This window comes from Mauremys mutica, unplaced genomic scaffold (assembly GCF_020497125.1).
Source record: "Mauremys mutica isolate MM-2020 ecotype Southern unplaced genomic scaffold, ASM2049712v1 000807F_np12_obj, whole genome shotgun sequence".
In the NCBI taxonomy this organism is placed as follows: Eukaryota; Metazoa; Chordata; order Testudines; family Geoemydidae; genus Mauremys; species Mauremys mutica.
The window spans coordinates 60,652-78,528 of NW_025423055.1; the positions used below are offsets into that span (position 1 = coordinate 60,652).

Below are 17,877 nucleotides of genomic sequence, written 5' to 3' on the forward strand. Positions count from 1 at the left end.
TTCTGGGGAGAATTGTGTGGTTAAAAAAGCAGAATAAGATTCACTCTAAAGATGCTGTTTTAAGAAAATTTTTTTTTAAAGTAGTTGGAAAATCAGGTCTCTTTAGCACTTAGGTTCTTCATAACAACATATTGTTAAAATTCCTTAGAAGTGTTTTCTGAGTCTACAGCTGTGAGTTTCTTTGTCTTGCTGGAAAATTGTTTTAAAAGCTGAGATTCTTCTGTTTGCTGTGAGTTTTTTCAACAACATGAGGGATGAATGCTTTCCAGACTGAGGGTCTGTTTGGGAGATGGTTGGTTGGGGGGGGGTTGTGTGTGTGGGGGTGGGGTGGGGTGGGATGGGGGAACACAGATTGGTAATATTCGAGGTCACGTGTATATCAATAACTGGATGAGTTACACAGACTTCTCCCCACCCAGCCTACGTTTCATGTATCTTGACTGGGCCTGTGGCCCACCATCCCAGAGCAGAAGCCTGAAGCCTGAGCCCCACCGCACGTGGGGAGGAGGGGAGCTCCCACTGGTTGCCGGCTCCTACAGTGTTTATGACTCCGGAAGGGGGTAGGGACCAGCCCCTGCAGGGAGTCGGGGGGAAGAGCCACTGCTTTGCTGCCCCTGACTCCCCCTCAATTACAGCCCGGGAGGCTGTGGCCACAATAAAAGCCCCTGGTGGCCACATTTGAGAAATGCTGGAGCCTCACAGTAAACAAATCCCAGCAGGTTTGTCACACCCTGTCCCCCACCCTGGGGATTTCCTGCCCTCTCCCACACAGACCAACCTTCCTGGAAGTTCCCACCCCCTGTGTATTTACTGCCCTTTCTCCCCGCCAAGGGAACCCACCAGCAACTCCCTGATAATCCCTCCCTCAACTGGCTCCACTGCAGCCATTTCCCTTCCCCGGCCACTGGAAGGGCGGAATGAGCTGGAGCAAAACATGGATGTTGCGCTGCAGCCTGTTAGGGCAAAAAGGGCAATTGGGGACATGTCAGAACAGGAAATAATTTCACAGCACAATTCCCCCCAGGCTCTTTCCCTGCACACAGATATTCTAGCTTGTCTTGCATGTGACAGAAAAATTCAAATCTAGGGCTGTCAATTAATCGCAGTTAACTTACGCAATTAACTTTTAAAAAAACATGATTAATCTGTTTTAATCACACCGTTAAACAATAGAATACCAATTGAAATTTATTATATTTTGTTTTTCTACATATTCAAATATATTGATTTCAATTACAACATAGAATACAAAGTGTACAGTGCTCACTATATATAGTTTTATTACAAATATTTACACTGTAAAATATAAAGTACTGTACTGCAATCTCTTTATTATTGAAGTGCAACTTGCATATGTAGATTTTGTTGTTGTTGTTGCATAAGTGCACTCAAAAAGAAAACAATGTAAAACTTTAGAGTCCAGTCAGTCCTACTTCTTGTTCAGCCAATCGCTAAGACAAACAAGTTTGTTTACATTTACTGGAGATAATGCTGCCCGTGTCTTATATACGTCACCTAAAAGTGAGAACAGGCTCTCTCATGGCACTTTTGTAGCCAGCGTTGCAAGGTATTAACGTGCCAGATATGCTAACATCCATATGCCTTCATACTTCAACCACCATTCCAGAGGACATGCTTCCATGCTGATAACGCTCGTTAAAAAAAAATGTGTTAATTTGTGACTGAAGACCTTGAGGAAGAACTGTATGTCTCCTGCTCCATGGTTTTATCCACATTCTGCCATATATTTCGTTTTATGGCAGTCTTGGGTGATGACCCAGCACCTGTTGTTCACTTTAAGAACACTTTCAATGCAAATTTGACAAAACACAAAGAAAGTATAATGTGAGATTTCTAGAGATAGCTACAGCGCTCAACCCAAGGTTTAAGAATCTGAAGAGCCTTCCAAAATCCAAGAGGTACGAGGTGTGAAACATGTTGCAGAAGTCCTCAAAGAGCAACACGCTGATGCAGACACTACAGAACCTGAACCACTAGACAGGAAAATCAATCTTCGGTTGGTGGCATCTGACTCAGATGAGGAATATGAATGTACTTTGGCAGGGGCGGCTCTAGCCATTTCGCCACCCCAAGCACGGTGGCACGCCACGGGGGGCGCTCTGCCGGTCGCCTGTCCCGCGGCTCCGGTGGACCTCCCGCAGACGTGCCTGCGGATGCTCCACCCCAGCCGCGGGACCAGTGGACCCTCCGCAGGCACACCTGCGGGAGGTCCACTGGAGCCGCCTGCCGCCCTCCCGGGACCAGCAGAGCGCCCCCCGCGGCATGCTGCCCCAAGCACGCGCTTGGTGTGCTGGGGTCTGGAGCCGCCCCTGTACTTTGGCTCGTTATGGAGCAGTACCTGCCATCAGCATGGAAGCATGTCCCTGGCCTCTGATTGCTAGAAGCTGGGAGGGGAGAACAGGGGCTGGAGCTCTCCATGGCCGCCTGGTCTGGTCACTCCCTCTGAAGCCCATAGTCAGGGCCAGCCTTAGGGGTGGGTGCCACCAGGGAATTGCCCAGGGGCACCGTGGTCAAGGGCGGTGCTGTACGGTAGCAGAGAGGTGTGTGCTGCTGGTGTAAAGTCAGAAACTGCTCCCGGCTGGCAGGGGAGAGCTGCTTGGGGTGGTGCCCAGATTTCTCCCTGTTCAGGAACATGGGGGGGGGGAGAGAAGGGGGAGATAGCGGTGATGAGCGGATACTGCTCCCCCCCAATGTTCCTCCGTGCCCCCCTAGGGGGCTGTGAGGGGGGAGCAAGGAGCGACATCAGGGCTCCCTGCCTCCAGGTCACCTTCCCCCCCTGGGCTGCATAAGGGGAGGACAGAGAGCAGCAGCCCAGGTGGGGAAGGTGACCTGGAGGCAGGGAGCCCTGATGTCGCTCCTTGCTCCCCCCTCACAGCCCCCTAGCGATGTGCGGAGGAGCAGTGTTCAGGGGCGGCGGGGGGAGCGAGCAGCAATGCCAGCTACTGCGTGCATCCAGGTCAGTTTCCCCAAGTGGGCACAGGAGGGGGTGCAGGGGTTAGGGGAAAAGGGGGCACAGTGCAGGGGCTAGGGGTGTGGGAGGAGGCAGGGGTTAGGGGTGCGGGAGGAGGCAGGGGTTAGGGGCATAGGGTTAGGGGTGCAGAGCTTGGGGTCAGAGCTTGGGGGCACCAGAGGGGGTTCAGTGGTTGGGTGCGAGAGGGGGAGCGCAGGGGTTGGGGGACAGGAGGGGGCACAGGGGTTAGGGGTGCAGAGGTTAGGGGGCAGGGTGAGGGGGGCAGGAGGGAGGTGCAGGGTTGGGGTGTAGGGGTGCCAGAGGTCACAGGTTTAGGGTTCGAGGGGGGCACAGGGTTAGGGGTGAGGGACGTAAGGGTGCTGGAGGGGGTGCAGGGTTAGGGGCACCAGAGGTTGGGGATGTAGGGGTTAGGGGTGCTGGAGGGAGTGCAGGGGGAGCACAGGGTTAGGGGTGCAGAGGGGGGCACAGGGTTAGGGGCGTGGGGGAGGACGCAGGGTGAACAGTGCAGGGTTAGAAGCACAGGAAGGGGCACGGGGCTCTCCTGTGGCCCAACCCCACAGGAGATTGACCCCATGTTTAAAGAACAAACCTCTATCCTAAGGGCTGCAATAGCCACTGGGGTGAGACAAACGGCACCAGCCCCTTGCTGCCCAGCCTGTGAGAGCTCTGACCCTGCGTCTATAAAGGGAACAGCGAGTGGAAGTGAAGTGGCTCCGGGACGCGCTCTGTTAGAGTCCCACCGGGAACAGGGAGCAGAAGTTAAGTTGCCTCCTGTTCTATAACTGATGGGTGGGTGGGGGGGCGGCAGGGATTAGGGGCATGGAGAACGGGGGGGCCTGACAGGCGTTGGGCTGCGGGGTTCCCTGCTGCGGGGCTCCCTGCTGCAGCTCCGCAGACTGGAGCCTGCTCCTCCTGTGCAGGGCCAGCTCCAGCTTTTCTGCTGCCCCAAGCAGGAGGAGGGAAAAGGACAAGCTGTGGCTCGGCGGCGGCAGCTCAACCACACTGCTGCTTCTGCGGCAGTTCGGCGGCGAGTCCTCCCCCCCTTCCTCTTCGGCAGCAATTCGGCAGCAGCTCAAAGACTAAGACAGGGAATGAGGGACCCGCCGCCGAATTTCCACCCAAGACCCAGCCGTGCTGCCCCGATACCGGACGGGCCGCCCCTTTGTATTGGCCGCTCCAAGCACCTGCTTGCTACACTGGTGCCTGGAGCCAGCCCTGCTCCCGTGACAAGCAGGGGCTGGTGCAGAGCGTGACAGGGCAGGGAGATGACATCTCCCCTAAGGGCGGGGCCTTTTCACAGCAAGGGCAGCACCTCCCCGCAGGAGCACAGACCCCATCTGCTCCTCCTGCTTTCTCCTGACACCAGCATCACCCTTCCCAGCACCGCCTCATGGCAGCATCTGCTTCCGGACTCGCACCAGAAATGGGAAGTCTGGGCCGGGCCTGGCAGCAGCTGTCAGGAAATGGAAGCAGGAGACACGACCACTCCCATGGTGCTGTGGGGCCTGTCCTGGCTGGTGGGAGATGGAGGCAGTGGACACTACCACTCCCATGGTGCCGTAGGGTTTTCAGGTGGGGTGCCCTCCCGCCAGGGTTGGGCTCCAGGGGAGGTTTGGCATCTTAAGGGACTGGGGGGGGGGTTGCTTGGAGGAGGTTTGAGGACCAACAGCGACGGGGAAGTTGGACACTGGCCAGAATACCAGGAGACAAGGCAGGTGAGGTGATACCTGTTACTGGACCAGCTTTGGAGCCACACAGGGTCTTCTTCATGCAGGGGAAAGGTGCTCAGAGCATCACAGTTCAATAGAAGGTGGAACGCTCTGCCCCGAACACCAGACAGTCCCCTACTTCCTGGAACAGTGGGGGCCTGTCCCCATTGTCCTGTAAACAGCCCCACCATGTAACCCAGAGGTGGCTGCATCTTAGCAGCGGTCACTGCTCCAGAGGAGATGGTACATACAGGCCACTGCCCTATGTGGCCACCAGACGTCACAGACTGTGCACTGTCTTAGCTGGTCCCACACATTACTGCCCCAAGAGGTAAGGTACACACAGGCTACTACTCAAACTGGGCACCTGGGGTCACTGCAGCAATGGTTGCGGGGGATACATGCAGGGCACTGCCGCACATGGCCACCAGGGGGCACTGCTACAATGGTGGTGGTGGGGGGGGATGATAAACAGGCCACTGCCTGAAGTGTCCACTACCACAATGGTGTGGGGAGAGGGGGAGGGAGATACCAATAGGGCACTGCCACACCAGGGCACCATGGGGAGGTCACTGCTCCAATTAGTAGAGATACACATCGGGTAGTGCCCCAACTGGGGGCCCTACCCCAGAGAGAGAGGGGGCGGGGGAGAGAAGAGGAAATCAAAGGCCACTGCCTCACTTAGCCACCAGGGGTCACTACCTAAATAGGGGGGACACACACACAGGGCACTGCCCCACCTGACCAGCAGGGGTCACTGCCCCAATTGGGGGATATACAGAGGGTATTGCCCCACGGGGATGCCAGGGATCAGTGCCTGCCATACCTGGCTCAGGGGTAGAGGGGATAGGGTGACCAGATGTCCCGATTTTATATGGACAGTCCCGATATTCGGGGCTTTTTCTTATGTAGGTGCCTATTACCCTCCACCCCGTCCCGATTCTTCACACTTTCTATCTGGTCACCCGGGGGTGGGGGGGAGAGGGGGCTACACACGACACTGCCATACTTGGCCACCAGTGCACATCCCTAGTGGGGGAGTGACACACCAGGAGCAGGGCTCACTGCCACAAACGGGTTGGAAGATACCCAGGGCACTGCCTGACATGGCCACCCAGGCACCCTGCCACCTTGGGGGAGGTGAAGAACACACCTCAGGCACTGACTCCTCTGGCTACCAGTGCTCACTGGCCCAATGCAGGGGTTGGGGGGAGTAAATACACACAGGGGACTGCCCCACTGGGACAACACGAGTCACCGAGATGAGAGTGGGATACGCAGAGGGCACTGCCCCAATGGCTGATATACATACAGGGCCCTGCCTCACCTACCCACCAGCGCTCACAGGCGCAATGGCAGTGGTGGGGTCACATAGGCAACTGCCCTCAGTGGCCACCAGGGGGTGCTGCAGCAATGCAAGGGGGGATACGTGCCAGGCATTGCTGCCCCTCGCCACCAGGAGTCACTGCTCCTACAAGAAGGCACCTACAGGACACTCCCGTGCCTGGCCAGCAGGGGTCACTATCACTGGGGAGGGGCTTTAGGGAAATATAGAAAGAGCAACTAACTGCAGTGGGGAAAATCGTCATCTACCAGGGAGAAAGAACGGACTCCGCTAGGACATCGCACCAACTCCGGCCAGGCTGGATACCAGCAATTCGGGGCTGGGGCAGCTCCAGCTAGAGGCTGGGCAGAGGCAGGTGACCTCGGTCTCTGTGCTGAGCAGGCTGCTTTGGCAGCGAGGAGGGACAGGGAACCCCCCGGCCAGGGTCTTGCTGCCCAAGGAGGGGGAGATCTGTGGCAGGCTTTGGAGTAGCTGGTTCAGCAGCCGTGAGCCGCACGCTTGTCCCTGCCTGAGCTCTCCAGGAGCACATAACGCACAGGTGTGCACTGGATGTAGGCACCAATGTAACGACAGGGCCAGACTCTGCTGAGTGCTGCCTGCGAGAGACAGGGGCAGAGTCAGACGGGGGCAGGAGATGACAGGGCCAGCGGCCATGAGCTGAACCCATCACAAGTCCAGCCTGTGATGTCACCATCCGTCCCTGCAGCTCTCCATCTGTCCCGCTGTCCGTCCAACTCTCAACCCCCCATCCGTCCCCAATGTATGCCACACACCCCCCTTCACCCATCTGCCTCACACACTCATCTATTTCCTCATGCATCCTGCTGTCCCTCTGATTGTCCCTGCAGTGCCCAGCACAAGGAGGCATAGTGGACCCTGAGCGAGGCTTTTGGGTGATGCAGTAATGGAGCTAGCGGGTGATAAGGGGGGTTTTGGGCATCTCTAATCCCAGCCCCACTTCTCCTGTACCCAAAGCCATGACCGCGAGCCCACCCCTCTCAGTCTCAGACCCCACAGCCCCTGAGACATGACTGGCCACTCACGCTGTGACCCAGTGACAGCAATGAGGTCTCCCCGAGGGTAGGGGGTGGGAGGAGCAACCCCATTATCCTGGCAGGCAGGACACATCCTTCCCAGTATGGCAGAGACCTTGCCCGTGGGCAGATAGACCCAGCTGAGCCCATAGGAGACTGGGGGAGGGGGAGCAGAGGAAGAGGATGCAGGCAACTGAACATGAGAGGTGTCCATGAAAGGAGAGAGAGAGTTTGAGTGTAAGTTGGCCAACACAGAGAGAGAAACCTCGGAGAAAGAAACTCAGAACAGGGAGACACCCTCATGGATCCAACTTTCTGCTAGGGAGCACACACCACGCCTGGCCAGAGAGATGATCAGCCCCCGCAAATGGCAACATCATCTCCCTTGAAGCCACAGCTAGTCTGGAAACCCACACCCAGGTAACGGGACGTCCCTGCCTGGAGCCAGGGGGCCTGTGACCAGAGCCCTTCCCAAACCAGACACTTCTCTCACCGACAGAGACAGCTACTCTCATCCCAGCTGGGCAGGTCTTGCCTGGCATCAACAGGATTCACCGTGTCACTGCTCTCGCTCACTTTCCATCTCACCTCAGGGCTGGACTCCGTCCCCGCGACTTCTTTTCCCTTGGTATGAAACACAACACAAGAGGAAAAGAAAAAGCAATGGTGGCGAGGCTCCTCTTCTCGCTACTCCCGCACCCCAGGGCTCCGGCTTCAACCCTCCTCCCATTCTGCCATCACAGCTACAATTAGAAATCTGAGCCCGGGGCTCACACCTGGTTGTCTCCCCAATCCTTGGCGCTGTCCAGCATGTCTCCCTCCACAGAAGTCACCTGGCCTCGTCTTAGACTGCATCTTCATATTGCTCTTCTTCTTCCCAGAGCTCCTGCTCTGCTCCTCAGACCTGTCTGTCCTCAGCTCTGCAGGCAGAGGGGAAGGGGCATGATGGGAACACACATGCCCCATTCCAGACACCACGCAGCATCCACCGGGCTACCAAACCACGTCACTTTCGGCCAAAAACCACCCCCCACCCCGAGGGAGCAAAACGCCTTTGTGAGCTCAGCACACGCAAGCCAGGAAAAGATCAACACCCACACCCAGCCCAGCCAAAGTGGGAGCTTCCCCCACTTCCCGGCCACAGGTCCATGGGGCTCATGGATGGAGAAGTTTGGTGGGCTGTGGGGATCCCTGAAGAACTAGCTCAGCGTGTGAATGAGTGACTGGGATGTATGTGGGGGCCGGACTGTGGGTTGGGGTGTCCAGGGGGACCCTAGGGAAGGGACTAGGGGGATTAGGGATAGAGGAAGGTGGGGATACCAAGGTGCATTGTGGGAATGTGGGATTTAGAGAGCCCAGAGTGGGTGGGTGGGGGCGGGTTGGAGGGCCCCACAGTGGCTGAAAAGGGGAACCCGGCAGGTTGGGGGGCAGCAGAGATTGGAGATGAGGAGCCTCACACCCTGGGGATGGACTGGGGCAGTGGGGGGGATGGGAAAGTGGGGCCCAGCAATGGAGAAATGGGCTGGAGGCAATTAGGGGCAGGGCACTGAGGGGGAGGAGGAGGGGGGGGAGTCGGGGCGCTGAGGAGGGTGGGGGGGGGCGAAGGGAAAGGCCAGGCAGAGCGGACAGGGTGGGGGAGGGGACGCCAGGGGCGGTGCTGGCGGGAGAGTCACAGCGGATGGGGGGACACTGCGAGGGCAGGTGCGGGGGTTGAAGGCCCCGCGGCCCCAGGCCCAGCTGGGGGGGGGGGTGAAGCCCTTTCACTCCGCGCTGCCTCTGCCCCCCCAGCCGAGTCTCTGTCCCGCGCTCTCTCCGCCAATCAGGGAGCGGGGAGGGGCGCGGCGAAGTGACGAGAAACGGCCCCTCCTCCCATAGAGGCCGCGTGTGAGAGAGAGAGAGAGAGAGAGAGAGAGAGAGAGAGAACTACGCTTCCCAGAGTGCACCGGGAGGGGGGCGTTGTCTGAGCAACTGGCGTGTCACTTCCGCTCTGGGACGAGCCAGGAACTACAACTCCCAGCCTGCCCCAGGGCACTTCCGTCCTCTCCAGCCCAGGCGAGGGCGGGTCCCTGGGTCAAACCTGACACCTCCCCCCTCCAGCGCAACTCCTCATCCCTGCCCCGCCCCCCAGAGAGCCCCGGCCCCGCCCCCCCGGCTCCTGACTCGAACTCGTGAGCCCCGTCCCCGGCCCCCCCCCCCCGCAGCGCCCGCTCCCCCGGCATCAGGGAGGCATCAGAACCCCCCGAAATTACCCTGGGACCAGCATGATCTGCCTCCGCCCTGCCCTGCTCCGCATGTATTCGGAGTGAGTCAGTTTCCCTGTCCAAATGTGTGTCCTGCCCTGTGTCTCTTCTCCTCCCCAGTTCCCTCCAAACCAGCCCATTTCCCCTGCACCCTGGGCTGGGTCTCTGCCAATCCCCCTTCTCCCCTCCTGACCCCAATATCTCCCTGCCCCTACAGGTCTATAGGGCTGAATCCCTCCCTCCCCCCTTCTCCCCTCATTTCCTGCCTCTGGGGGGTCTATGGAGATGGGTCTCTCCTCCCTCCAACCCCTCCCCTGCCCCAAATATCCCTCTGGGGCTCTGTGGGGCTGGGGCTCTCTCCCTGCCCCTGTGCTCCCCCCTGCACACGATGTCCTGGGAGTGACTCAGTTTCCCTGGACCAACATTTCACAGACCCCACCCCCACCCCACATGTGCAGGGGTCACTGGGTCTGTGTCCCAGCTCTGCTAAGGGCCTTGGCTGATTTTCCCAAAGTGCTTCCTTCTGAATCCAGCACATCTGCCCCTGCCCCGCCCAGTCACTGCCCCCCCCCCCCCCGTGTGGGGGCACCAGCACTGTGCCGGGTCGTGATGGGAAATTGTCCAAGCTGGCCCAGGAGAGACGTGTGTGTCCCTGCTGCCCCCTGCTGGTGGGGCTGAGCCCTGCTGTCTCTCTGTGTGTATGTGTGTGTGTGTTGGCTTTGCAGGATTTTGTATCCTGCAGCAAGTGACACACACACACACACATTGACGCAGAAAGGGACTCTCAGTCCCAAGAACACTCACACACAACACACCCAGAGGGGCAGGCTAGCCCAACCCCCAAAGAGAGAAACAATCACACCCCCAGCCACACTCACACTCACAATCACACACACACACACCAGAATATTCGCAATTGTGCTCAGAGTTCACTCCCACTGCTCCCAACACAAGGACCTCCTGCCCCACACAGCCTGTGCCGAGGCCTGTGGAACTCACTGCCACTGGAGAATGGACCTTTCCAGGAGACCAATAGACATGGCCGTGGTGACAGAGGGGGCTGGGCTCCCAGGGTCTGACCCGGGCTGAGACTGGTTCTGACCTAGAGGGGTCTATCCAGCAGGGAGCAGCGTGACCCACACACAAACCCACCAGAAGCGCCTTTCTTAGCGGGTCTCCCAGGCCATCCCCCACCCTGCCCCGGGATGGGTAACAAAGGGGCAGTACGGGACTCTGGGCTGTGTCACAACCCGGCCCCAGCCCCCCACTCACACAAGCTGGTGAGTTGGGTAACTGCTGAGGGATTGCACAAGAGAGAGTCAGAGCCAGGGAGAGAACCCAGGAGTCCTGGCTCCTCCCCGACACACTCCATAACCACTGGACCCCACTCCCCTCCCAGGGTTGGAGACAGAACCCAGGAATTCCCACCAACCCCCTGCTCTGACCACTAGACCCCACACTCCCCTTTTAGATTTTAGTCTCGCTGCCTCTTCTATCCACCCAGCCCACCTGTCCATCCCTTTGCTGCAGGTTTCTGGGGTGTCACCCCTGCTCTGCACTCCCCCAGTGCAGCCCAAGGCTTTTCCTGCCCCCAACCACACATCCTCTCCCCCTCGTGCTGGATCATCTGCTTGGCCCCCTGCCCCCTCTCGGGGTGCGCTGTGCGGTGTGGCTGGGGATTGTGCAATGGCCCAGCACCAGGCAACACAGAACGGACACCACATGCCCTGCCCCACCTCACCTGAGCTGCTCTCCAGGTGCATCGGAGCCCAGTGCCCCGCACCTTGGCACTCCTGCCTCACAGGGGGTGAGCTGCAGCCCCCGCCACACTGCGCAGAGGGGAGAAGGGTCAGGCCAGGCAGCCCTTGTAACATGGGGAAATCACCACCGGGGTCGACGGTATGGGGGCTGTGACATACAGAGAAACAGTTGTTGCGTTGAAAGAGGGCAGCAGAGCACACACACATACACACACACAATTGCAAACATACACAAACACATGCATGAATCCAGCCACACACACACACATACACAGGGGTGAGCTGCAGCGGGTTCGCAGGGGTTCGTGCGAACCCATTGTTAAATTTTAGCAGCCATTTTAGAACCCCTTGTTAAGGGCTGCTAAATTTAACAAAAGTTCCCGCCCACTCCTCTCCTGCTCCGCCCCCTTCTCCTCCCCCTCCCCTGCTTCCCGCGAATCAGATGTTCGCGGGAAGCCTGAAAAAGCAGCATGGAGACAGCCAGCAGGTAAGCTGGGACGCGGAGGGGGAGGCGAGGCGCGGCGCGGCGCGGCGCGGCTGGCTCAGCAGCTCCCGGTCCCAGACCGCGGCTCCCTCCAGCCCAGCGCCGGCTCAGGGAATCGGGCCCCGCGGCTGCCGCCGAGCGGCCGGGCCCCGGTGCTGGGTGGGGCGGCAAGGGGCAGTCAGGGGACAGGGAAGGGGGGGATGGGTCAGGGGTCTCGAAGTGTGTGTGTTAAGGAACATGAGGGGTTGGATGGGGCACGACCCCCCCCCACGGAGGGGGGAGAGGAGGGAACCTGTTGTTAAAATTTTGGAGGGAGGAGGGAACCCGTTGTTAAAAATTTGGCAGCTCATCACTGCACACACACACTTGCTAATATACACAAACACCCGCACAAATCCAGCCAACATCAACACAACTGCTAACAGATGCAAACACATGCACAAATCCAGCCACATGAACACACACACATGCACAGCCACAAACACAACCCCCACAGCTGTAATAACACCCACCCCCACAAAACCCTTACAGAAAACCACACAAACACATGCAAAAATCCATCCATCCACCCACACACACACACTCCATCCCTATTCTGTGCACACACCTTGGGTCACTGCAACACTGAATACTTCAATTGGATGGGGGGCCCACCACCATGGCTATTCCCTGCCCCCCAGGGCTCACAGGTGGTGGATTGGGGGGCACAGGGGGCATGATCCAGTGCCAGCCAAGGGGGGGTTAGAGATGGGATCCGGGGCCGTGGTTTCTGTACCACCCGGTTCCTGGCACAGGCTCCTTCCAGGATTTGCATTTCTTGGTAGTTTTCACCCCATCATCGCTTCCTGCCCAGCCCCCTCCTGCTGTGTAAGGTGGTTCAGGGGGGGATGGGAAGAACCCAGGAGTCCTGGCTCCCAGCCCCACGTGTGCTAACATAGGAGACTCCACTCTAACCCCAGCGCTGGGAATGGAACCTAGGAGTCCTGACACCCATCTTCCTTTCCTCTAACCACTAGACCCCACTCCCGCCCTTTTGGGGAGCCAGGACTCCTGGGTTCTGTCCCCAACTCTAGGAGCAGAGTGGGGTCTAGTGATTAGAGCAGGAGGAGCCAGGACTCCTGGGTTCTACTCTCAGTGCTGCTGTGTGACACTGGGCCTCTGTTTCTCCTCCCACTTTTTGGGTGTGGAGCCTGTAAACTCTCTGGGGCATGGCCTGTCTCTCGCTGTGTCTGGGCAGCGCCTGGCCCAACGGGGCCTGATCTCAGCTGGGGCAGAGACTGTCTCTGTGTCTGTGCAGCCCCCTGCACAAGCGGGGTTTGATTCTGCCCCGGTCTCTGTAGGTGCTGCTGTTGTTCAGATAAATAATCATGGTACTAGAAGGCGTGGCAGTGCGTGAGTGCACCAGCATTTCCGTGCAAGGGCTAAATGTGATTCTTATCTCCGTGACCTCCCGTGCACCCTTTCTCCCCCCCCCCCAGCTCCCCGATTCTCCGCCCTGTGCCACTGCTGAAAGCCACCCAGCCCTAGCGCCAAGAGAAGATGTGTGTGTGGGGGGGGGGGGGAAGCTTTGCAAAAATCAGTCACACCAATAGGAAACCCAGCAGTTTGTGACATCACTTCCCAAAATTAGATGTGTGCAGACACGCACGCACACACACACGCACACACACGCTCAAACAGCCCCCTTTGCCAATGCACCACCTCATCTCGTCCAGGGAGGTCTAGGCGGGAAGCTCCATGTGGGAGCGGTGATGGACGGCACCATCAAGGTAGGTTCTGGAGATGGTCCTCCAGATGCAGGCGTCTCGGCTCCAACTGGCACTGGGCTCACCCTGGGCTGCGTTCAGTTCCTCTCTCTGGTGTGCACCCTGGCTCCACAAACGCCCCCACCCCCTGCTCTTTCCTTCTGGTTCAAAAAATATCCTCTTCCTTCGCCCCAGAGAGAGACACTCACGGTGCTGCTCAGCACACGCCTTCTCCCCACTTTCCCCCCCATTCCCAGGAGCGTGCAGGAAGGGAGTCATGATTGGGGAGAGCCCGTGTCCCAAGGGAGGGTATGGGGGGGGGCTTGTCCCCTCCATGGAGCATGGGGGTGCCAGTAGGCACCTATGGATGGTCAACCCAAGCAGGGCCAGGATGGAAATGGGAGGCCTGTGCCCCCAACATGGAGAATCTGGGGTGCAACCTTACTTAATGGGTCAGTCTGTCCTTTCTCTGACTGTCCTATGCCAGCTTCAACTAGCGCTTGTGGTTCATTCGTTCTTTTTCATTCCTTTCCTTCTCTAGCTTGTATGTTCTTGCTTTCTTTTTTCCCCTCTACCTTTCACGCTCTTCCTTTCTTTCCTTCTTTTTCTAATGGTTTTTTCTCTCCCTTTATTTCTCTGCCTTTCACGTTCTTTTCACTCTCTCTCTTGGTGATTATTTTTTTCACTCGCTCTTTTTCCTCGCTTCTTCCGAGCCAAGTGGGTTCTCCTAACACACTGATTTTGGCAGGTTTTCCTCCTGATCAGCAAGTGGATTAAGCACGTCTTCAGTGGGGGTTTGGCATAGCAGGGAGCAGGGAGCAGGCTGGCCGGGTGTCTCTGTGGCTGTCTGCTGTCCATGCATAGGCATGGTCCTGCCTTCCTCTGGCCCTGACCTCGGTTGCTCTGTAGCTTTTAAGCCTTCCCTTGGAGCTGTCAGCACCGGCCGCTTCTGCTTCAGGTGCCCAGAGGAGGAGAGGTGCTGGGCTCCAGCCTGGGACTCTGCCTCCCTCCTGCCTAGCCCTGACTATGAAGCCTGGCCCTGGCCCTCCTTCCTTCAAGTGCCAGGTGGACAAGAGGTAACGTGGCTGCAAGCAAAATGGCCAAACTTCTGGGCCTCATGTGAAGCAGCAAGAATCCCAACCACCTGGTCAAACCACAGGTATCAGGGAAACAAGTTCTAGAGGCTCAACCAATTTTGGCCATCACAACCCAAGACCTGTCTCCAGTGGGCAAGTCACCCAGCAGGAGGGGAAAAAATGGCTCTTGCAGAGCTGTAGACAGGGAAGTGGAGCAGTGTGAGCTCCAGGGCTTTACCACAAGCCAACACAAGGTCCTACTGAGATTTGAACTCAGATTGCAGGATTTAGAGTCCTGAGTGGTACACCATGGGACCAGCTCAAGCACCCTTCTTGGGCCATCAGTGACCCTCATGGGGCTTGCTCGAGTAATGGACTGTTGGTCCCTTACCAAAGCTTAGTGGGGTTTTTGGTTGGCTACTTCCCAGTCCCAGTAGAAGGGGGAAGGGCCAATGGGAAATCAGGCTCCTGAGACTGACAGTCCCCTGGGTAATGGGGAGAGGCCAAAGCTCCAAGTTAGCCACACTGACAGGCCAGGCAGTGTAATGTGGGAGTCACCAGGCCAGGGGTTCCCATCCTCCGTGGGAGCTGGAACTGCCTGGGCCAGAGCGGGGCAGAGCTAAGGAGAGAGCAGGAGCCCGAGAAGAGCCGGGGAGCAGAGCTGCACCAGCCAGGGAGAACCAGAGCAGATCTGTGCTGGGAGCCGAGCCGCAGCAGCACGAGCCGTAGAAGCTGCCCAGGGAGCAGATCTGTGCTGGGAGAAGAGCTGCAGCAAGCGGAGCCAGAGCAGCAGCCCAGGGAGCTGGAGGCAGAGCCGCAGCAGCACTGGGGCTGGAGGTGGGTGCAGTGAGCAGTGTGGGAGAGCGAGGGGGACCCTGGGCAGAAGGCCCAGTGCAAGGAGATGCCACCCATCAAGAGAACTTGCAGGCCAGACTTTTGGGGGTGGGGGGATCATATCCCCTACATGGGGGCTGACACTGGGAACAAGGGGCCTGTCACCTAGAGCATGTGGCCACTGCCAGAGCAAGTGTCCAGCCCGTGGTGTCCCTGCAGCACAGCCAGGGCCTGGGGAGGAGGCCTGGGACATGTGAGGGAGAGACTGTGACCTGCCCTGACCCTCCAGAGACGCTGGTTGTGATCTTCCTGCGCCACAGAACAGGGTGACGTGTTTTCCTTTCCCATCTTTCCTTATGTTTTACATTGATTGCTGGGTAATAAATGGTGTTTGCTTGAAGCACATGCAATGAGGAGTGGGTCAGGGAAGTGCCCAGAGTGGAGACACTGTAGCCCTGTTCAAGTGATCATGACAAGATTGGGGGTCATCAAACCCCCCAGGATTCCTGGGCCCAGCCTTGTTGGGGTTACGAGGTCTCTGCCACACAGGAGAGTAGAAAGAGCGTCCTTGGGGTCAGGCAGCCTCTGGGTAAGGGGGTGGGGACTCAGATCCTTTCTCGGGCCAATTGCACCAGGGTCATGTATAAACCAGAGAAGTTCCCCACAATAGCCGGGCCTGAACCCCCTGTACACTTGTGCTCTGTCCTCACTGCTTCTCTGTCTCTCTTCCCCTCATCTCTGCTGCTCCCCCTCTGGGCTTTCTCAGCACCTGGCCCCACAGCACTTCCTGGCAGCCAGACACTGCCTGTCCTAGGCCTGCTCCTGTGGATGTGGCCTGTCTCCTGATTCCTGAGGAAAGGAACCTTTCCAGGAAATGGCCACAGCTTCTGGGAATCCGCATGTGGCTGCGAACAGCACCAGGAATCATTTGGCTCCTGGCACACAAGGCAACTTAAAAGCTGAGTGCCTAGACAGGGACTTGAACCCTGGACCCTTAGATTAAGAGCTTGATGCTCTACCAACTGAGCTACCTGGGCTTGGTGATGCCATCTTCACCATTCACCACAAGAGCGAGCAGGCAGGCAAAAGAGAGGCAAAAAAAAGTCCCAGGAACCCCTCCTCTTTTTCTGCACAGCCACTGCCTGTCAGCAGGGTTCCTCCTCCTCCTCCCTCCTGTGCCTCTGCGACTAAATCTCCGCACCTAGACAGCCGGTCCGTCCGCTGCACCCCAATCCCCCATGCCTGAGCCTCCCTGCCAAAACCCTGCACCTGGCTCCAGAGAATTAAGTCTCACGTGTCGCTGGGAACTCGACTTCTTGTGCCCAGAGAGTCTCGGCCCCCCTCAGCAGATGACCTGAGAAACACAATGTCGCCTTTTCCAAAGAAGTGCTTGGAGAGGTTTTTCTCATGTTACCATGTGGCCTAATGGATCAGGCATCTGAGTGTGGATCAGAAGATTGAGGATTTAAGTCCTTTGGTGGTTGTGTTTCTGCAATTTTACCGTTGTGCTGAACGTCCTGCTCCTTGCAGGGCTGGAACCTCTTCTTGGCCGCTCAGGCCAATGCTCTGGCTTCAGCTAGAGCCCTGGGAAGGAGTTGGGGGGTGGACGTCACAAAGGCTGGGACATGAGCACCAGGTGCTTCCAGTCTAGGCTTTGCCCTTCCTGACTTGCCAAAGAAAGTGGGTGTTTGGCACGGCAGGGAGGAGCCTGGCTGGGAGTTTTTGTGCCTGTCTGAAGGCCACACATAGGAATGGTCCTGCCCTCCTCTAGCCCTGACCTCAGTTGCTCTGTGGCTTTTAAGCCTTCCCTTCCCAGCCGCCTCTGCTCTAGGTGCCCAGAGGAGGAGAGGTGTTGCTTGGTCACTTTTACAGATGCCCCTTCCCTGGTACTGCCCTTGCTCAGCTGCACAGAGGAACTTCCACCCTCAATCCCTGCCCGTCACTGCCCAGCAGCCCTCTGGCACCATTCCTGAGGGTCACCCTGCCTTGCTCTCTCCCTGCCATGTTGGGAAAGACAGCTCCCATCTCTCCTTGTTAAAGGTCAGGTGGGCCAACTAGGGGCAGAAGCCCATTCTTTGTTTTCCTACAGCAGAGCCCAAGCTCAGGGACTCACCTTGGGTGCAGGCACTGCTGTGCTCCCAGAAAACAAGCCACCCCTGCACAAAGAGGGATGACAGGGCCTGCCAAAGCCCCGGATTGAACCAGGGACCTTTAAATCTTCAGTCTAATGCGCTCCCAACTGAGCTACTTTGGCAGCTGTATGGTAGTATTTTGGCCTGTTGCTTCTCTGTCCGGGATGTTTTTGTCAGCAGTTGCACACAAAAAGGACAGGAAAACGAACGGCTGCTCCACACCCCCACCGGAGGAACCCGACGCCCTTAGCTGTGGGGAGTAAGAAGTGGCTGTTGGCTGACAGGGCCTGTCCCCGAGGAGCTGGAACAGCAGCTGCCGCCTCCCCCTCGGCTCCAGGCTGTGGGAAATGCTCATTGCCTGGCTGCATGGACGGCTGCTGCTCCGTGCTCTGGAGAGCGTCTGTATTGCTCTGTCAACCCCCCGTCTTCACTGAGCCAGTCTGGTAAGGTCCCAAGTGCCCCCTCCGGCCTGGCAGCTGAGAGTCTGTGCAGACATCGGCCCCCCTGCCAGCCCCACAGGCAGCAG

General features: G+C 58.0%; 1 non-coding gene across 1 annotated transcript; it reads right to left on the reverse strand.

Annotated features, from left to right (window-relative positions):
- Positions 1-16,183: 16,183 nt before the first annotated feature.
- On the reverse strand, positions 16,184-16,256 carry TRNAK-CUU. Its single transcript has one exon. It is a non-coding gene; the product is annotated as a tRNA-Lys (tRNA).
- Between the last annotated feature and the right edge of the window lie 1,621 nt (positions 16,257-17,877).